Raw genomic sequence first — 22,531 nt, forward strand, 5'->3', positions numbered from 1 at the left:
AAAATAAATCTCACCAGAGATGTTTAGAGAAGATTCTCCTCTCAACCAATCAGTCATGGGTATGGCAGCTCTGTGCATCTAAGCAGCAAATGTGAAATCCATGGTTTTGTCTGTACCCTTTTGCCCTGCAACTATTCAATTTACTTTATTTCCTCCGGATCCATTCAGTATCAAGTGTTGATCAAGTGTACTGGTGTTCCATTTTCCATTTGAGAGCCAGTAAAGTAATTTGTTCCAGTGCAGACTTGATGGCTTTTTTTGCACAAGTATAGAAAATGGTAATTTGCAATTTGCATAGCTCTTTGAGTAGCCCAAATGTTTACTGTACATTTGTCTTTTAATTGTTTTAACCCTTTGCTTGTTGTGTGTCTCTGTTGTAACCATTGAAGCAATTTCTCTCAGTGTCCAAAACAAATTTCTCCTTGGGGAGACTAATAAAGATACTTTGACTTTGACTTGTGTAGACAATTGGCCTTACATGTTTTCTCCTTTACCATTTGGTCCAATAGTTTCTTTCAGATCAAATTCATATTCTGACACAGAAATTAGGATCGTAAATCCTAAGATTCAATTCAATTTTATTTATAGTATCAAATCATAACAAGAGTTATCTCAGGACACTTTACATATAGAGTAGGTCTAGACCACAGTCTATAATTTACAAAGACCCAACAATTCCAGTAATTCCCCCAACAGCAAGCATTTAGTGTGACAGTGGTGAGGAAAAACTCCCTTTTAGGGAGAAACCTCAGACAGACCCAGGCTCTTGGTAGGCGGTGTCTTATGGGGCCGGTTGGGGGTGTGATGAACAGTGGCAATAATAGTCACAATAAAGATAATGGAACTATGACTAGAAATAGTAGTTGTAGTAGTTCATGGCATAGCAGGGCACTGCAGGGCGTTACAGGACGTAGCAGGGCACTGCAGAGCATAGCAGGACGTAGCAGGGCACTGCAGAGTGTAGCAGGGTGTAACAGGGCATAGCAGGTCACGCAGCAGGACCACGGTGACAGCTGCAATTATGATATAGGTGCCACCATAATCCAAGGAAACATGCTGGGTGAAAAAAAACAATAAAACATAAGGACTCCAGGGAATAAGCTCCCCAGAGCTAGGTTAGTAACAAGCATTTCTGGGACATGGATGCACACAGATGGAAAGAGAGAGGAGAGAAAAGCTCAGTGTGTCAAAGGAAGTAAGATGTGGTGATAAAGACACATACTCAGGATTAAATGAACTGCTGTGAATGAATGGTGTAATATAAACATCGTCATGGTAACAGCGGCCCAACTTGTCAGCAGAAGAAACTGTCTTAATCCCAACCAATTTGACAGTGATTCATGCTATTCAGTGAGGAGAGATAAAATGGTGCAAAAGTCATCAGTTTGTGATACAAGCATTGTTAATTGATTGATGAAACATTACTTATATAATATTTTGGAAAATAACCTAAAGCAGCTTTAAAATGATTGCCGATAAAAATCAAAGAAATGGACAAAACTACTTTGCCTGAGATTCACTAGAATAATGGTTGCACCATGTGACCGACTGAAACACAGGTTCTCCATATCTGTTCACTGGGCTGTATTTAGTGAAATAATGGCATGCTTTTGCCCTCTGTGTGTTAACACGGTTAGGCAGCCAATAAAGGCAGCTCCCACTCAATATAGAAAAGTCATAATGTAATTACACCGCAGACTGAGAAAGGAAAAGCATCCTCTCTGATGTAAACAGATCTGACTCATGAACTTGTCCCCCAGCAGTAATCACATCAGTAATTTGATTTCTTTTGCACCTTTGGCCAAACCTGCAGACTGTGAATATAAATATGTCTCTCCAGTCCATGTCGGGAACATATCTCAGGGAGGTTTTGAAAGATACTGTGTTCTCCCATCTTTGTTGTTATGTAAGTGTTTATCCTCGAGGTGACTGCTACTCAATTACACCTGACATTTAGCTGCAGCAAACCAACCCAGCTCATTAGCACCTAATTAGTTTTGGAGCAAGCGGCAGATATTGAGATAAGATGTGAAGAGTTTAATTGCAAATTTTGATTGACACTTTTGAAAAAAGTGACAGAAAAAACAAGTGATAGAAATCAAATTCTGACAGATCGAATGGAGAAATAATATTGTGAATTACTGTCTTTGAAAACGCTATCAACTTTCACATAACAGATACACAGCTTTGTTAATACAGACGTCTTTCTGTGATGTTGTTCCTGACTGCTGTGTTTTGATGTAAGTTGTGACTACGAGCCTGCTGATCTGTGTTGAATCTGTGTTAATTAATCATCCCCTCTGATGGGAGGCAGGTCATTTAATTGTTGGCTTGCTGGTGCTGCATCTATTGTGAAGTTTGCTTGGAAAAGAATCAAACAAAATAACACTGAATCAGTGAAGAAAACTGGCCGAACGATGACTGTCTCTCCTGCACAATAGCCATGCCATGTGTGAAGTTTTGCATCTCAGTGAGCAGAGGACTTCCAGGACCCACTGCCGTAACAGGCACGATAATTGGAGTTACCAGTAAGGCATGGAGACGACGTCTTCTCTGGTGGGTTTTTCCATTTCAACACAAAGACCCGACAAGATTCACTTTGCAACTTTGCAAGTGCTGGTCTTTGTCTCCATGCTGCTGTATCCTTGAACTTGTGGAAATCCCTTAGAGTATTTTATGGGTAATATGCATGAGGGAAATTAAGAGAATATTTTAATGAGATTCAAGTGGTATGCAGACATATCTGGAGGCGGTCTAAAATGAGAGGCAAGGACAATTACAATACTTTCCAGTGTGGCACTTCCGACAGATGTGGGTAAGAGTTCCATTGACACTGGGGAATTAGGACCAGCAAATGACCTTGACTGCATGTCAACATTTCTTTTTCAGTTTTCAGTCACGTCAGATGTACTGTTAAACAAAGCACAAACAAATAAATAAAGAAGATGTGAAGAGAAATGAATGAGTATTGGGTGGGGATTTTACCCTTTAAAAAGGTAATTTCTTTAGGCTCCTTATGATGAACTGCATTTTGTCTTATTTCCAAATGATTATTTATCTCTAAACCTTAATTTCAGCTAATCTCTGTCAACCAGCCTCTGGATGGCAACTCAAACCAGAAAACGTGTCTTCTTGCCAAACCAGGCTTATCACAGTAATAACTGTGTCACTTGCTCTCAGTGTTTGATTCTATGGCTGCAGATGTCTACCACTGCTAAGCCTGAGATAATGTGTGTGTGTGTGTAACATGCACTGAGAGAAGAGAGCATGGCTGGCTGGCTGGCTGCAGATTGAACTAAGAGGAGATGTTGCTTTTAAAGTCACATGAGCTCATCCAGCAGAGTCTTGGTTGATCCCACAGGCCACTGTATGATTATTAGTGCAATCCTGCTCTCAGGGCAAACTGGTGGAGTGTATCAGGACATGCAAATGGCTCTAACCAATTAAGGTCAAGAATGAAGTTCACTCTAATGAAAGTACTCATATTGGACTAATGGCAGTCAGTGGATTTGTTTTATTTGAGTTTTTTATTTCCTCTTTCTCATTTTGCAGGCCAGATTAATGAAAATGTACAAGATTATGATTTTTAAGACTGGGGATTATTTCAGTGTTGAACATTATTCCTGCTTGTATAATAATAATAATTATGCTGCAGCTAAATGAAAAGGCAGCTCCCTGCTGTTTAATAACAGAAAATGACATTGCTAAGCATTAAGAGACAACTTTTGGCTTGTTTTATCCTAAAACTCGTCCAGCTGTTGTCCATCTGTGGTTTTGAGCCTGTATGGGCCTAAAGTACTGGGCGAAGCCTATACGAAATAGAACGTGTCTATTTGGATAACAATTTGCTAGAAGGGTTCAGTGCCTTGAGGCCACCATACATCGGCAGCGGCGCTGCAGTGCGCGCAATGGGCGTGCGCACGCCCCGGAGTGCTGCTGCGCGCCCCCGCCTGTGTGTGTTTGTGTGTGTGTGTGTGTGTATGTATGTGTGTGTTGGGGAACTGTCGGGAGAGGAGAGGACCAGTGACTGAGGCAGAGGAGACAAGTGCGAAGAGGCTCGGCGCTGAACGGGACTCCACGTAAATAAACACAGCAGACGGTATCGCTCTGTCGCAGGGGACTGAAGATACAGAACAGGCTTCGTGTTTCGCACCGCAGAGAGAGGAGATAAGGTGAGCTAAATTCTACCATTCATAAGAAACACGTGTCGTGTAGCTTACAGTTCACTGTCAGGAGTTTGTAGGCAGAGAAGCGGCACATTGAGTTGGATGTTTTAAGGCTGCCAGTGAGAGCACTGTCATCTCTACAGCTTTCCCTCATCAGCGCAAAGACACGGGGCTTGTTTTCAAAGCTCAGTCCCTCAAAAATAATTTTCAAGACACATTTTACGTGTTCGCCTACGAGCTTGTGGTCATCCGAGGGTGCAGGTGGGCATATTCCGGAGCGCGACTGTCAAATGTCACTGCTTTAAGATGCTGAGAGAAATCACTGTCACTTGTCTTCTGAACCTTATGATCTGTCCTTTGCTTCATAATTCTCAAATGGCACGTTGTAAGTAAATATAGATAGCTAGATAGATAGATAGATAGATAGATAGATCTGTTGTATTTGACAGTTGGTTTTTGTCCTGTGTTGATGAAATAGCTGTTTTACACAAAATCCCTCATGTCCTAAGCTGATTTGCTCCCCACATGTTTAATTCCATTCATATTCATATCACAACTCTATTTTGTTTTGACTGACCAGTCAGTTTGTTTAGTCTAATTTCCCTTCATCAGACTCAATCTGATTACGATAGCCCCCGGAGATTCACCAATTACATCCCATGCCATTTATTATACGAGCCAAACAATTGCTTTACTGGAAAAAACCCTCATTCCCACCCAAATCCTCTGCTTGCTTACTCCCCCCTCCCCCTCCTTCTCCTCCCCCCCTCCCTCTGTCTCCCCTTGGTCAAAGCTTCAGTCAAGGGGGAACTCACCATCATGCAACAACACCCACCCCCCTTTCCTCTGCTCATCCCCAGACACACACACACACACTCACTGTGACACATCCTAACACACATGCCTCAGCTGCACACTTTCGCTGTTTGCTCAGATAGCCATATTAATGCAATGCTAATGACCCCTGCTTTATTGTGTGACGCTCTTGTTCTTACTTTCTTTCTGAAAGGGCTGACACACTTTCTAGTAAAGTGTATTCACTGCAGACAGACTATTGTTAATCTGTCTAAGAAGATAACAATATCCCCCTATCCCTGCCTTATGTCTCGTTTGCATTAATTCACAAACAGGCGGCAAAATTTAATACACCACTTTAGGTATACATATCCCTCATTGTGTGTGTGCCTTTTGGTGGTCTCTTCAGTCACATCTTCACAATGGTAAGTCAGGATGAGAGCCAATACTCTACAGCTACTGGAGCTCTACTGACCGAACATTTCAGGCTCATTTGACCAATTTGAAGAAATCGGGACAAGATATTGACCTACATTGTGCTGCCATCTTTACTTTCACCCTCAGCACAAACGGCACTAGGCGGGGAGATTTGCATAACTAAGGGATTATCATGACACACGTTGGCCGGAGTTATTGTGAGAGCACCAGTCAGTCCCACTGCTGACCTAAAACTAGTGGCGGGCAGCTCTGCTGCGGGGGCTATGGGAAAAGCTTGGGTGTTGGAGGGAAAATGCCACTAATTTCACTCTGTGGGCCGCAGAAACACGCAGACTATTTCGCAAGAAGTGATCAACGCTCCTTCTGTAAGCGGCTGTCTGTGACATTATGAAGTCCGCCAACCGCAGGCCGGGACAAAGTGTCTCATAGATAGAAAGACTTGTTCTGTGTCACTTGTGGTGGTGATGATGATGATGACATCATTTATTTCAGGAAATGATCGGAACCTGAGAGGCTTTCACTTGGTGATTCATTTCACCAAGGACTCACTTCAGTTGTTGTAGAAATGTCTGTTTCATGTATTAAAAGATGAAGTCGGAGTATGAGACAGTTAAAGTCAGTAGACAGCAGTACAGTAGACAAAGAAGAAACTGAAAGTCCTCCATTGTAAGGCTTTGAAAGACATTGGGTCTTACTTTTGTAGTTTTGATCATCATTTCTATGTACTCACCAAAAGACATCAGAGCAAGAAATGAGTGAACAGACAAAAGCTGAAATGATTTGTTCCATCAATCAGTTGATTAGTCGACAGAAAATTAATCGGCAACTATTTTGATAATCAAGTAATCGTTTTAGTAATTTTTCAAGCAAAAATGCCAACAATTCTCTGGTTCCAGCTTCTCAAATGTAACAATTTGATGTTCTTCTTTGTCATAAATGATTGTAAACTGCATATTTTTAGAAGTTAGACTGAAGGTCGAAACAAATCAAGCAATTTGAAGACATCTTGAGCTGTGGGAAATTGTATCAGCCATTTTTTACTATTTTCTGACATTTCATAGACAAAAGGACTGATTAATTGAAAAGAAAATAGTCAACAGATTAATAATGGAAACATTGTCATTAGTTTCAGCCCTGGATCAAACAGTCAGACTTTTGGATGATTAGCTTTTTTTAGAGGTAAAACTGCAAGTGAGCCCGACCGAGATATTGGTTATAATCCTTCACTGCACAGGAAAACTGTGTACAACTGCAATAAGTACAGTAGGTCAAAGTTCAACCAGTGTGTTGTGCTGTTAACTGTGATGGATGTTTACAACAGACAGTTTGAGTAATAGCTTTACAGTTCGCCTTTGTTTTCTCTTACATAAAGGTTTGTCTAACCATGTGGTTAGTTTACAACCTGTATGCGTAACTACTTCTGTTTCCTGCCCTGTCTGGCTTCTTTTTAGCACTGTTGCCCAGAGTTGTAGTACTCAAGATCGGTCTTGGTCTCAATACCACTCTTTGAAGGTCTCGTCTCGGAATCAATGACATTTTTCACTCAGTCTTGTCTTGGTCTCAGATAATAAGATCAGGATTTATTTCAAGCCCTGCCAAGACCACAACTGCAGGGATATCACTAAATTGCCTGTGCATTGTCTAATTGTATGTGTTAACATCATTACTGTGATAGGATGTAAAATTTCCTTCTTCAAATGCAACCAATAACTTGACTCATTTCTAATTTGAAATTTGTAACTGTTAACCCCCGTTCCCCGCCCATTAACATGCTCTCCCAAGAAATTGAATGTGGGAGACAGGAGAAGAAGCTCTGGCTGTCTGGGAGATGCCAGTCAAATCCTCAGTAATAAAATTTGGCTACGTAAACCATAATGAGTTTTATTTCCGAAACAACATCTAAAAGAAAACGAATATTAGCTATACATATTAGTTAGTTGTGTATATGCTGAATGTTGTGGCAATAAAAGACATGAATGAAGAAGAATCTTAATTTCTTTTCTGTGGGTGTTTTTTATGGGAATGTGGATCTTTCAGATCAATTTGAGGAGGGCCTATGGTTAACATTTTCCACATTTTATCGTGTCATGCAGTGTGGGACTCGCACTGGTCTGGTCTTGGTCTTGACTCGGTCTCAATCCCTCAAAGTCTTGGTCTTGTCTCAGTCTCGATACACTCTGGTCTTGGTAATGACTTGGTCTCGGTTTATAATAATAATAATAATAATAATAATAATAATAATAATAATAATAATAATAGATTTTATTTGTAATGCACTTTATATTTGGAGCAAATCTCAAAGTGCTACAGTTAAGATCATGAAAGCATGGTAAGAACATCAATATAAAATACAAATAGACTTGCAGGGTTAATTAAAACTCATAAGTTCTGCTAAAAATAAATGTTTTTAGTCCTTTTTTAAAAGTCTCAGTAGTTTGAGGTGCCCTCAGATGGTCGGGGAAGGCATTCCAAATCCGAGGAGCGGCAGAACAGAAAGCCCGATCACCCATGGTGCTGAGCTTAGTCTTGGGGAGAAGGTGGCGGTTTGAGTTTGTTGAACGGAGGGATCGAGTTGTAGTTAGAGGGGTGAGTAGTTCTTTCAGGTAGGGTGATATTCAGTCCTGGCGGAAACGGGAGTTGTGGGTCAAATCTTACACCAAGATTGGTGACAGTTGTGGAGAGGGGAATGTCATGACCAGAGATAGTTATACCGGTTATGGAGGAAGACTGGATTTGATGTGAGGTGCCAACAAGAATTGCCTCAGTTTAGGTGGTCTTAAGTCTCGCTTTGCCAGACCCTCCTCCAAAGTGTTTTGGAGGAGAGTCTGGCTACTTCACACAAGCGAGAAGTGTACCTCCTATGGAGACATTTTGATGCTAACAAGCCATCACCGGCTGTTAGCATTCCATTGACTGCCATTCATTTTGGTGTCACTTTGACAGCGAATAACTTTACATCTGAAGCGTTTAAAGACTCTATTTGTCCATCGTTTATTTCTAAAGAAACACGACAATGTATAAAAGGCCAATTACCTTGTACCTCACGTTATGCTTGCGGGCAGTTTCTACTTACATTAGCTGTTTAACTTTAATTACTAATGTCAACTAGCATTTTAGTTAGCAATAATTAGCCTGTGCCCATGTTATCTCCTTACATATACCTACGCTCTCCGTTTCTGCAAGATTGGGAATGATTGAGATTTCTCTTGGCACAGCTACCAGAAGACTTACAACTTTCAGACAGGTTGCTCACATCACATCTACGTCTTCAAGCTCATTTTGAGGCTGCGCAGTAACGCTCAGCCATCACCGGAAAAGTGCTTCTAATTGACTTCACTGGTCTCTGTGGAAGTCTACAGCGTCGCTTTGTCCATTCTTTTACTGTCTATGACTCCACATAGCATTCGGGCATGGGAGGAAAACATGCTCTGGTTTATTGGCATTTCTTTTAACCAATCACAATCGTCTTGGGCGGTGATAAGCACCAGAGAAAAGCTGCGGTGCCGCTGCAAAATAGGCTCGGAAGGAACTCGTTTTGGTGGAGCATGTCTACGTTTTTAAAAATTGTTTTAGTCGTGCAACAGAAAAATCAGATATGACAGATAGTCTAGCTAGTTGTCTGGATTTACCCTGCAGAGATCTGAGAAAAGGTTAACCATAGTCCTCATTAATCGACCGGAGTTTAAAATGCCAACACAAAGGAAGCCCAAGGCAACGGATATTCGGCCTAAATGAGTGAAATCTGCAGCAACGGAGGAATCCCGGAAGTGGAACGTCAAGGATATAGACTAAGGTAGTCTTGACTACAACACTGCTGTTGCCATGTTCTTAGATCTCAGTGCAGTGCTATCACTATTGGTAGCAGTTATTACCAAAACGTATGCCCAAGTTGAAGAAAACTGTAATTATCCTTTTAAAAAGGGCTGTGATAATTTCTTTTTTGTTGCGTGGCACAGACATAGTTAAATAAGACACGATTATAGGTCACTCCAGCTGATTGACTGAATGATTGACTGTGTTCTAGAGACACGTGTGTGCTCGCCCGGAGCGGAGATGATCCAGCGGCCATTGTGAATAGAAGAGCTGTGCTGCTCAGCTGCGATGAGGCTAAATCTCTGGGGACTGATGGAGGCCCATGCCTATCCATTAGTGTCACTGCAGTGTGGATGTTTCTTCCCAGTGGGCCAGTCACACACAGCAGCACAGCACACTGACATCGCATGGACCTTCATGTCACTAGCATGTTCGTCTCATTTTGGGACTGATGGCTGTCTCATTAGAAGACCACAGAGGGAATGCTGTCCCCCCACCCCCAGTTTCACGGCTGCTTGAACACTTTGGACAAATGTACGCAGGGGCAGATGAGTCTATGCAAAGAAGGACAGATACATGTTCATCACGCACGCGCACGCACACACACACACACACGCACACACACCTCTCTGTGTGTGGGGCCTGTATGGTTGCAAGCTGGTGAGTGCAATTAGACTTTCACACTCAGTTAGGCAGCAGTCTCTAATGGGGATTGACACGTTCCTGTGAATCCACTCCACATAGCTGCAACTGTTGATGTTTGCATACTAGACCTGTATTTGGAGTGGATGGTGACAGATGACTAAGGAAAGTGGATATTAGATGATTTATGTGTTGCTCATACATAGCGAGACTCAGACTGGTTTTCAGAGTAATTAGATTAAAAGATGTGGAGATACTTTGATATTTTCTGTATTATCTTTAGTCCTGCAAAAACTCAGCTCCAGTGTACTATACTGAGTTATTGCTTAAATAATTAGTGGGTAAATTGAAACAGAAAATTAATCAACAGCATCAATCGAATAATCGTTGAGAAAACATCTCTATAGTTCCACCTTCTTAAATATGAGGATTTGCTGCTTTTTCCTGTTTTGTATCAATATCATATCATATAAATTGACCATCCTGCAGTTTGAAGACGTCACCTTGGGTTCTGGGAACTTGTGATTGGCATTATTCAGTATTTCTGGTAATTTATAGACCGATTCATGAAAAAACATATTCAATGAAAAACCGAATGAAAATAATGCTAAATTGCAGCCTTATGGTGAAATTATTTGGTATCTTAAGGTGCATTATATCTCAAGTTCAGCTGAAACAATTGTTGATTAATGGATTAGCAATTGAAAAATAATACATTTTTAAGCTTGATCAATTGTTTATTTATTTTTTATTTTTTCTTAAGCAAAAATGCCAAAGATTCTCTGTTTCTAGCTTTTCAAATGTGAATAGTTGTTGATTTTTGTCTTTTATTAAACAGAATATCTTTTGGGTTTTGGACAAAAAAAGCAACTTGAATATGCCAACTTGGGCTCTTCAAGTAAATAATCAACACAATAATCAGTAATAAGAAATGTAGGTTGCAGCCCTAATCTCAAGCTGTATTAATCACAGATACAGTCTTGTATAAATTGTGGAGCTGTACTGTTACATTAGGTCGTATCTTTTGGGCAGCAGGTAATGTGGACAGATGGTGGATGGGTAGCGGTCAGTGCGGATGTCCCTGGACGGCCCACTGTGACAGAATCATTACACTAGAGCTTTACACCATGACAGTCATCGAGCCCAATCACTCAAGGTTGCCCAGCAACGCTATTATCGCCTGTGTCAGGTTATTACACCCCTTAGTGAGAACAAAGCATTTAGAGATGCTCTTTTCTGTCCAAACCAACTGCCAGGGAGTGACAGCAACAGAGCCTCCTTTTGAAATGGGAGGTTGGGGTAATGGAACGTAATGTTGTGGTTTTTATGTTCCCTCTCTACACCCATTAGAGCTCCTGACAGGTTAACTAGCTGCACGTACCACTAGATCTGACTCCCAGTCAACTTTGACTTTAGGAACTTGATGTAAACAAATGAAGATGAGACTTGATATGTGCGTTCAGAGTATATTTTCTGAATGCTCCTGAGATGATCTGCTGTCTTGCCACCCACTAGAACAAGTGGAGGGAGGGAAAGGAAAAGTGGGAGTGTTTTTGAAGCTTTCAGGGTTGCAGGAGGGAGGAGGGGTGGATCATGTACTTCAGTTGATGCTGAGAAGCGGACGGGGGGAACAAAAGGGGTCTGTTTTCTCTGTCTGTACTGGCGGGGCGGCTGTCCTCGCCTCTTTCTTGCAGTATAGGGGGGTGATGCGGGGTTATGCCTGAAGAGATCCACAATAGAAACTCGGGTGTTGGAGCCTCTGTTTGAACACAGACTTGTTACTGCTGAAGAGGACCGGAGAGGCAGTCCTTTCTACCGACAGCTTCGGGCCCGGTGAAGCTATGGCCAACTGTGGATGGGCAGCAGATGTTGGAGAGGTAGTTGGTGGCCCAGTGGCATCACATAACAAGGACCACTGCTTTCCTTTACCGTCCTGAAAACAACAGGAGGTGGGCATTGCTCCACTGGCAGGGTGTAGGCTCGCCAAAATGACAGAATTCAGGAAGAGTGCGCACTTGAATGCTTTGTAGTCTGTTCTCAAGCCTCCATCTTCCTACTATTTGCATAGAGCTTAAGAGTAACTCAGCCGCACATCCCACTCTCTGTTGGCACAGTGATAGAGCCCACTTGTGTTGTTTAATGGCTAAGCAAATACATCACCACAGCTCTTATTCTGTTTATAACTTTGGATATTTAAAGAGTGGGCCCTGCCAAGAAATCCACCACATCCTCCACACTCTCACCAGGCTGTTGTTGAACGTTACATCCTATAAACTTGTAGAAGTGGGGTCTGCAGAGATAAACGGAGCAAAGGCGTAGATTATCTTTGTCTCCCCAGCACATGATGCAACAGTGATTGAATCAACAGGAAAGATGGGGACACTTAACTGTCAGCTCATGAATAAAGTTGACATGGAAACACAAAGTGGCTTTTCCATGGTTCAGGAGGCTTGCTGACCTCGAGGTCTTATTTAGGCCAGGCCTTCTAATGCCCTTACCCTCTGCTCCACCCTCTACCCCCTCCCACACCCTGGCCGAGGGTAAGACACCATGTTAGCAACTCAGCAGCCACCACTGAAGGGCCCTTAATCCAAGTGGGATGACAGCTTGGCTCTAGATACTGTTTCTGTGGCGCTGAGACCAATGGGCTTTTCTTTCCCTCTTTTTCATCTCTTAAACCCCCCAAACACAGCCACATGAATCCTGGGAAAAGAAATTCTCCTGAGGAAGACAAAGGAATGGGATGGTAAACAAATCCAAGTGTAGATATGAGATTCCTCCATTCAGCAGAACATAAATGGGCATTTCCTTTGAGATATCAAAAGCAGAAAATACAGTGCTGCCTTTGGATTGCTTTGTTGTTGATTTTTATTATTGTCCTGGTGCCACTAGTTGTTCAAAAAACATAATCTATACCCAGATAATCTTTGTCCAGGCTTTGAAATGATTAGGGAAGATTGAGGTCAGAAAACCATTAGAATCATAAAATGTGGTGCCTCTTGTCGAACCTTCCTTTACCAATCAGGGGAGCCGTCCAGAGATCACATGTGGAAAGAGGTCCAGGCGGGCCAATAGTTAGTATTGCTACAACAATGAGCATCAGCCACGTTTGCCAGGGGACTTTCCCGGGCAGCATTCTCCTTTTCCAGGCTGATAAAACATTTGCTGGTTCCAGCTTCTTAAATGTGAGGATTTGTTGCGTTACTCTGTTTTTATATAAATGTAAATTGAATGTTTTTGACGTTTTGACTGTTGGTCGGACAAAGATCATCAATCATCTTGGACTCTGGATATTAGTTTTTTAATAATTTCTGACTGTTTGTAGTAAAAAATCAACAGATGAATTGATGATGAAAATAATTAGGGGTGCAGTTCGGATCACGTTTTTGAGTCACGGATCGGATAAATTTTCGGATCAGCACAAAAAATGGGGGACAATATTTAAAAAAAAAAATGCTTTCCATTCATTACTTAAAGAACTGTTTATGTCATAGAACAGCACGTTCAAGCCTGGGAGCGGAGTACCCTTTCCCGGGGAAAACAAAGGACTTTCACCCCGGAAATGCGTGTTCTTTGGGAATGTTTTAATCCAAACCACGATTTGTTTCCTAAAGTTAACTAGTTGTTTTGGTGCCTAAACTTAACTGTTGTCGCCGCATAACGCTCACTTTTTGTCGCCTGAACTTAAGCAGCTCCCAGGTGCCCTGTACCCGGCTCAAAGCCCCCTATTCTCGGGTAACTCAACTACCAACTCAACTCAACTGCACTGTAACTTTTATTCTCGTATTTTATCTGTTAAAACACTTTGAATTACCCTGTTGCTGAAATGTGCTAAACAAATAAAGCTGTCTTGCCTTGCCTTGCCTTGCCTTGCCTTGCCTTGCCTTACCAACTACTGCTGATACGATGGAGCTCTGTAGCTGGCATTACGGCTTTTCAAGTTCTTCCGCTCCTCCAGTAGTCATGACTGTCTCTATCAACTGATTTTAATATGCCCCGTTCACGTGAACAGAAAATTGCGTTGCCTGTATCTTTTCACGGCAACCCTCCATATAGTTTTATCAGCCTACTTTAAGTGACAGCGACAGAAAACATTTATTTCACACTATTATTATGGGGAAACTTTTCAATTAATTCGCGATTCACATGCATTCCGAATCGTGAGTGTTGGTCCATTACACCACTAAAAATAATCATTACATGATGTAGCCATAGAAATGTTAGGTTAGGAGATAATACATTATCAAACAGACTTACAGTAAAAATAGCCCTAACTGATGTATTACTGTATACTCTATGTGTGCCATGTTGAATGTATCTTCTTTTTCTTGTAACAACACAGATCACTAAACAAATATAAGCATTTGTCAGGATTCCCGTATAATCAGACATAACGTTTTCGAAGAAAATTGCCTTTGAATTTCATTTATTAACAAAAACCCGAAGACATCCACCATGGAGTTGACTGTTTTCAGGACCTGTGCCAAAGCAATTTAGGATCAATTGCAGGCAATGGAATAGCAATCAGTATAATCTCCTTGCGGTCAGTCCTTTGCTGGTTTCTCAGTGCTGGGCTTCTTTAGGAGCTGGAAAAATGTAATTGTCACTAAGATAATTCCTTGCTGTGGGCTAGCTGGTCCCGGCTGTAAGGAGTGGAGAATGGACAAATGGCAACTTCATTTATCAGGATCTCCTCTGAGGCTGGCTGCCCTGATAACCCAATCAAACGTCTAGTGTGGCTGAGAGCTGTCTGGGCCAACACTGGGCTTTTTCATCACTGTGTTTGTCTCTCTGTCTATGTGGAAATATCAATGAGTCTTTGTCAGTGTGCCATGGTTTATAGCCAAAGCCCTGTGGTGTTAAGAGCCTGAAGTCTCTCAAAGCAGAAATGACATTAAAAAGCTATACGTTTCAGAAGCAGAAATTGTCTTTTTCATGTGCTCCATTTCCTGTATATTCTATCACACAATTACACCATTGTATATTTGGATTTTGTCGATGAATGGCATTCCTTATATTGGTTTTAGTTGGTATTGTTCTGGCAGAGGTTGAAAAGACTCTGGTCTGAGTCAGACCTAATGCTCGGGTCTTCAAGGTTGGCTGGTTTTGGGCCTCTCAGGGCTCAAGTCACAATGACCACATCTCTGTATGAGCAGAGCCATGGTGGACATGTTACTCAAAGGGGTAACTGCGTGACAGAGAGAGCACGCCTCCACAGATCCTGTGAGAGAAAAATAGGACACTTTCACTCGCTGGTAATTTGTAATGTGTCACTGAGGTGGAATTCATATAGCTCTTGGTTCTGAAGTCAGTATCTTGATTGTAGTTGACATTTCAGGGTATGTAGAAGGCCCAGCTTAGAGTCAAGGGGCACTCTTTAGATGTTCAGCGCTGGTTTCATGAAATGTGATTGGTGTGGAATATTGGTGTTCAAATTGTTAATGTACTGAGGGACCGCAGTGTGCTGGTGTACTCACTCTTGGGTTATATGCATTTGGCAGATATCTGAGCTAAACGTAAGTGCACATCTAAGGCTTTTACTTAATTGTCAAAACTGCTATCTCAGTCAAAATCTCAGTTCCCTCGATTGAATGATAATGATTCAAATTGTAGTTTTATTTCCAAAGCCAGCCTTTGAGATCATGATGTGCACAACGCTTATGGAATTATTAAAACCTGTTTTATAATCTCAGTTTGTAGCAATGTGATTTAAATAAAGGAGCAGTGCCCTGAGAGCAGATTATACTGATCTCTACCACTGCCTGTCTCTGACTCTCTCTGTTCCTCTGAGTATTTCCTATTCTTTCTGACCCTCTTCCTTCTATATATAACTCTTAGAATATATTTCATATCTGCATTTTCTACACAGCTACTTGTAAATCTATCACTGACCTTTAGAAGTCATGAAGTCAGGGTGACATTAATCTGAAGCATATCTTCCAAAAACTGCAGTTTTAAGTATGACATTGTTTTATTTATATGTCCATATGTAGATAAATATGTGTTTCCCAGATAGCCTAGTATTCATGCATTTCAGAATGAGTGGGACATCTGATTATGCTAACCAATAATTAAGTCAAATGTGTTGACCATATCCTAGATCTATTTTACTCTTCAAACACATAAAGTATTAACAAGCTGACGTTAGCTTTGTCATTTAGCTACGTAGCAGCTACACCTGGCAGTTGCAGGGTGTACTGTACATATTTAGTAACTGCTAACCTCTAAGAACTACTTTGTGTTTTGACACCTATTTTAATTCAGTGATGCTTAAATCTCCACTTCATAAACACAACAGTACGACAACAGCTTCAAGTACTGCATTAACAGGTCACAACGAAAGGAAGCGTTACCATATTTTCCTTCCTTCCTTCTTTCTTTCCTTTCACTTGGTTTAAAAAAACAAACATTTAACCATATGACTCAGTGTCACTCACTCATTTGGGAATTTGAGACAAAACTATCTGATGTTGTTACCCCAAAAATGTCCATATTACATACAATCATCTGGTTCCATGTTATGTTATTACAGTTCTGGGATCTTATTTATTTACTTATCCCGGGGGTAAAGCCTTCAGCAAACTGCTAGCATGCATTATAACCATGCATATTTATGAATTTATAGATTGTCCTGTTTCCAACATTGCCTTTATACGTAGGCGTTGTTCAGGTTGTGCCTAATCAGACCAGAATAGGGGAACTACATGGAGGTCGGACTGATTGGATTCTCCACGGTCATCGGCAGTGAAAAAAATCTAATTAAGCCTCAGGCGTCCCAAGTCAAACTCCTCAGGATTACCCTGGCCCTGCACCCTAAACCCAACCCTGGGAGAGAGTGATAACTAGACTCCCATAATCTGAAGCTAGGGTTGATTGGGGGGGGGGGTGGTTTGATGATGAAATCATTGCAAACCTACCAACCCAACTGCACGGATGGCTGTCATCACCACAGGCTCAGTAGTATGTCAGTCACGTCATCCTGGAAGCAGTGAAACATATTTGGTAAATAAAGTTCAAATCAAACATCACAATTTGAGAAAGTGGAGTCTGTGTTAATGTGCAACACCACAGCAGGAAATAGTGCATATAGCTACAGTAACATCAGCATGTTTTTGGGAGATAGTGATAGAAAAACTGATTTCATGCAGAGTTTCAGCCATATAGCTCACAATCCCACACGCTTTGAAGTCAAATTAGAAGTGTGTCTGTATGGGTGGAAACGACAGACAGATTAGAGAGAGCATTTAACACCCCCTCCCCCATCCTCCTCAAATCTGCCTTTTGAGACAATATAAAACCCTGCAAAGTAGCTTTCCTTTTGTCCCAACTTTAGGATGTGGGTTGGATGTACGCTCTGAATTTTAGGGTTTGCCCTTCACTCACTCTTTTGTTTGTGTCCGTTGAGTGAAAGTACATGTTTACTGTGGTCATTGCTTTTTAACAGTCCGTGATAAGAGTCAGTTTGTGAGGAGACTCACAACAGGAGGCTGCTATTGATTAGGTGTTTGCCTAAAGGAGGTAGGAATGAAGGGAGGAAGAGGTGAGCAGGGTGAGGGGGTCAGGATGGGGTAAGAGGGACGAGGGAAGAGCCAGTGACCAGGATGTGCTCTCCCTCTCACCAGGATGCAGCCAAGTCTGAAATATGGCTCCTTTCTTTTGATCCTGGAAACAATGCACCTGCTGGAGGCCTGAGGATATGTCCTCTCCCCATGTGTCCTTTCACATGTCTCCAAGGTATCACTGACCTGTACCCATGTGAATAAAGGTTCTGGTTTTATATTACCACTTTATCAATGACTTTACTTGGACAATAACACCACAAAAGTTAAAACGTTGCTTTTCACCTCTTCGTGCCTTCTCATGGGATTAAATTGTTGTGAGTTGTTTTTCTCAGTCTTGCATCAAAATGCAGCCAGAGTGAGAGCTGAATTTGTTTCACCTGCTCTGTTTATCTAAGCTGTGATTTAACCGAAAAGGGACTTTTGATATGAATTTCGAGTGGAAACAGACATTTTGCAGCAGTGGCAGGGCTGCACCCTTGACAGCCCTGTTGAATTAATTACTTCCAAATGGCTGGTTTAAAGAATGAAAAGAGGAGGTTTGAATAAAACCTACTACTGATCTAATGCACCGCTATCATGGAGGTCCATTTTTATCCATAATGTCTTGTGAAACCATCCCTTTTTATCCCTCTGACTCATATTGTGTGGAATTGTGAAGCATAATGGAGTAGGTGGCCACAGAGAAACAACCCGGGACAGCTCGTCATAGCACTTCAGTTTGATTGACAAGACACTTCTTTTTCCACATCAGACATGGTAAAATGGTATAAAAGTGACTCTTTTACATAACATTGGACAAATGCATGCCTAACCTCCTTCATTCACCACTAGGCCTCTGGGAATTCAAACTGGAGCAACCTCAACATATCTGTGTTTTGTAATGCTAAAATTAGCAGAATCTGAGGCATGTGCTTGATATGGTAATAAGGCAGGAAAACTGTGCTTTGAGTATTAGTTTTAAAATTTTACAATGGCCAGAATTGGCTTCTTAAATTAGACTAGAAATTTTTGTTGTTGATTGGACATTTAATATGGGAAATATGAATGGGCGATTTGGACATATGTCATTTTATATCAATGCATTGTGATATAGTACATTTTCTGGAAAATCATTTGATATAATTGAGCTTAAAGGTTCATTCGAGATGGTTGTGGATAAAATAATCCAATGTCTTGTTTTTGGTTAATTCAGTGAGTAAAATACCTGACAAATGAAGGCACTTCACATTCCTACCATTCTTTTGCATATAATCGTGCAACTTACTTTAAAAGCAACCGAACGTAACACCATACCTAGTTGCAGCGTGCATGCCTTGTCTGTTCTTATTTGCTTGGCGTCTGTCAGCATGTGTCGCTTATCATTTATCATTTATACTACTGTCATGTTATGTTATTAATGCGTCAATTTGTCATCTTAAAATGTTTTAGTTTTGTATTATTTCCTTTGTTGCTCTCTGTTTAGCTGCTTCATGTTTTGTCTGCTTTATCCTGTTATGATTTTACGTGTTGCTTGCTTTACTGTTATTTTAATAGATAATTTTGCATTTGGCACAAGGAACAACAGCTGACAATGAGCCTTTTGGCTAACACTTACATGTTTACAGTGATGTTGATAATTGTAAAATGTAATGTGACAAGGACAATGATGAATAAAAGTTTACTTTCTGGAATTGACATGACGTGATCTACTTGAGGGAAGACGTATCTGATGACGTATCAGTCTGTTGGATTTGGCTGAGTGCAATCAGCTGCTACAGAGAGCACACAAACCCGACAGCAGTCAAGTTTAATTTTGGTCTGTTATCAAGTCAAGGCTTTATTCAATCTTTGTCTTGGCTGTATCACTGAACTGATAAAATAATTGTAAGTGGGACATTTGCTCAGACGTAACCATGGATCACTATGATTAGCCTAACCATTCTGACCACAGATATGGAAGTGTGAGGATTAAATATAACACAAGATAACATCTTCTTAATCCCCATGAGCTAATTTAAATAGCTTTTATGTACTATGCAGTTCCTCATCTGATGCCTTCACTGCGTCTCATTCTCAGAACTAAGCTTTATTAGAGAAAGACAAACCAAAAAAATGCAGCAAAACATCACACAGAATAGTGCATTGTGCTGGATGAGTTATAATAGTGTTGGTAGTTGTGGCATAAATGAACACTTGTGTGACACTGAGATGTTTTCACACATAGACTGCTCTCAGCTGTGCCGAGTGCAGCTCTAAATGTTTAATGGAGAGTTAAGGAATAAGGGGCATCTTCTGTCTCTCTGTCTCTGTCTGCATAGTGTCTTATTCCCACCTGGCCAAGCTCCAGTGCTCACTGCAGCATTCTGACCCATTATGCTGTTGCATTGAGACCAGATACAAAGCCTCATTGGAGACTTTTTAGCTCCATTGAAGTTATGCAGTATATTGACTAGTTTTTACAGCACAGGCTTCTGTTCTCAAACTTGGTCTGACTATAAAGCTCCTCCGTCACTTGACACTTGTCCACCTGTATTTCATTTTCTGGCCGTCGTCTTCACAACCTCAGTGTCAGAGTAGTATGCAGGTCGTTTGACCACCACCCACCAGCCTGTGTCACGGTCACAGACTCAGCATTGGGAAGAAGCCTTGGCTGTCCTTCAATGGTTCTTTCACTGCTGCTTGGTGACAATGCATTTTTTCCATGCCATAAAGCAGATGCTGTATTATAGCAGCACAATACTGGGCCCATCTGAAACTGTTTACCATGTGAAAGGCACACCGGGATCAGGATGCCTACCACTGTGTGGGGCTTTTTGACTTGCCACTCTATAATGAGTACACACTGGAAGGAAAAGGAGCAGGCAGCTTTAACTGGCATTGTGATCACTGCATAGAGAGAGGAAATGCGGTATAAAGTGCTGATCCAGGCTATTCTTCCAAAGCCGAGACTTTTAATACTTACTAGTATACAGAGATTACTGTGGCATCAAATGAGCTTATATAAAAAGGCAGGAAACCTGCGGTTCAAGTGTTTGTCCACCTAAAAAAAAAAAAGATTACCCTCCAAATAATTTAGTCCTATAAAAATAATTGTAGTGGACTTCTCATCCCTGACCTGAGTTCTGCTGAAGCTTGATACAGCTGCGGCAGGTGTCCTTTGGATGAGGACACTGATCTTTTAAGACCTCTTTCACTGAAAGTCAACAAATCAAGAACTAAGAAGTGAAGTGAAAACAGCTTGATTACAGAGGCTTAACCGACGGAACTGAAAAGCCCTACAGTTAAACGATTAGCCTCCTTTGTGTGACTAGTGCCTGTCTTGTCTTGCTGTTTGTTGTTGGTGAGTTGAAGAGGCTGCCCTTGTTCCGAGTTGTCTGACCTCAGGCCTTGTATGATGAAGTCCCCCCACCCCTTATAAAAAACAACTAAAACAGTGTTTGACCAGCACTGCCATTTGACTTACTGGTAGTCTGTCAGCAAGGCTCTTAGTCACTAATTGAGCACTCAAGCAAAGAGGGACCTTGAAAGGCCAGAGGTACCAGACCAGACAGGCTGGTTGGTCAGTCACCCTTCACAGCCAGACTGTTCTCCACCCTAGATGTGATTTCAGGCCTTTGAAGGGCCTACTGGAGACAGGCAGCACTCAGACCTGCTCCTGAAGCTAAGGTCCCCTTGCCCCCCATCACCTCTCAGAGGGTTTATCCTCCCTGACAAGAGCTTTCCGAGGTCCCCAGTCCTCAACTGGCCATCAGTCATGTCCAGGACACACAGCTATAATGTCAAGAGCCTGATGAAATAAGAGCAGTACCGCACACATAAAAGCCCAGACTGGGACACATTTAAGTACATTAACCCAACTCTAGTCCCACTGCAGAAGAAGGATGTCACTATGGGAAATAAGGAAGTAACTGTGGGTGTATAAACCAATTGTATAATTAGATTTCTTCCTGTGAGGTGGGTTGATAGCACAGCAGTTGGATGAATGTGCAGCTGAACCCACTGAGAAAACTCTTGAAAAAGACTTTTTTTAGCCAAAGTAGCAACAGAGCGGCAGTGTATGTCAGTTGGTTGGTTGGTTGGTAAAACCACTTCGGTCCAGACTAAAACATCTCAACATCTATTGGATGGATTGGAATAAAGGTTTGTACAGACAGTCATGGTCTGATCTGGTGATCCTCTGACTTTTCATCTAGCTCCATCAAGAGGCTCACATTTTTGGTTTTGGGTGAAATATCTCGAATATTGGATAAATTGCCATGGAAATTGGTACAAACATTTACTGTATATTCCCCGCAGGATTAAATGTAATAGCTTTGGTGATAGCTTGACATTTCCTTATTTCTTTTAAAAATGTATACTGAAATACTGCATTAGGAGCAGAAAGAGTGCAATTTGCGTCGAGCACTCTGTTGCAATACATCCCATTCCATTCAGTATCTTTGAGTGCAGTTTCCTGCATACCAATGTGCTATTTTACGGTCCAATCTGTCCATAAAAGACATTTGATGTGGATAATAAGAGGAAAAACACTTTAAAGCATGCTGTCAAATCAATCTAAAATACTCTTACACAAATAACGGTGTTTAGATTGTGGGCGGCTGTGTCTAAGTGGTAGAGAGGTTGCCTGCCAATCGGAAGGTTGGTGGTTCGATCCCTGGCCCTGCAGTTCCATGCCGAAGTGTCCTTGGGCAAGACGCTGAACCCTGAGTTGCCCCCGATGCTGCGCCATCGGAGTGTAAATGTGTGTGAATGTTTATCTGATGAGCAGGTGGCACCTTGTACGGCAGCCTCGGCCACAGTGTATGAATGTGTGTGAATGGTTCCTGTACTATGTTAAAGCGCTTTGAGTAGTGGTTAAGACTAGAAAAGCACTATATAAAAACAGTCCATTTACAAATATGTTCAGCTCACAAAAATCCCCGCCAGCCAATTTATGAATTACTGATGCACAATTAAAAAATTTTAATCTATTGACCCAAAAAACAGTTCATCACTTTTCTTATCATGCAGATGTGTATGCTGTCATCTCAGTTATTTCAGCAGTGAGCATCTGTCCCATTTTACTGTATAATTTCCCTGAAGAGTACAAGGTGTCTTGTCACAACTGCAGCAATGTTAGTTTTATTTATCAAGAAT

The 22,531-nt window shown here is 41.5% G+C and overlaps 1 protein-coding gene across 1 annotated transcript in view; it reads left to right on the top strand.

Annotated features, from left to right (window-relative positions):
- Window positions 1-3,902: 3,902 nt before the first annotated feature.
- The window catches only part of LOC120563801 (neuronal cell adhesion molecule-like), an 85,336-nt gene continuing 66,707 nt past the window's right edge, over window positions 3,903-22,531 (top strand). The window contains exon 1 of the mRNA XM_039808208.1: window positions 3,903-4,172. The gene's annotated coding sequence lies outside the window, so the exon portion shown is untranslated. The remainder of the gene's footprint in view (window positions 4,173-22,531) is intronic.

Source organism: Perca fluviatilis, chromosome 8, assembly GCF_010015445.1.
Source record: "Perca fluviatilis chromosome 8, GENO_Pfluv_1.0, whole genome shotgun sequence".
Classification (NCBI taxonomy): domain Eukaryota; kingdom Metazoa; phylum Chordata; class Actinopteri; order Perciformes; family Percidae; genus Perca; species Perca fluviatilis.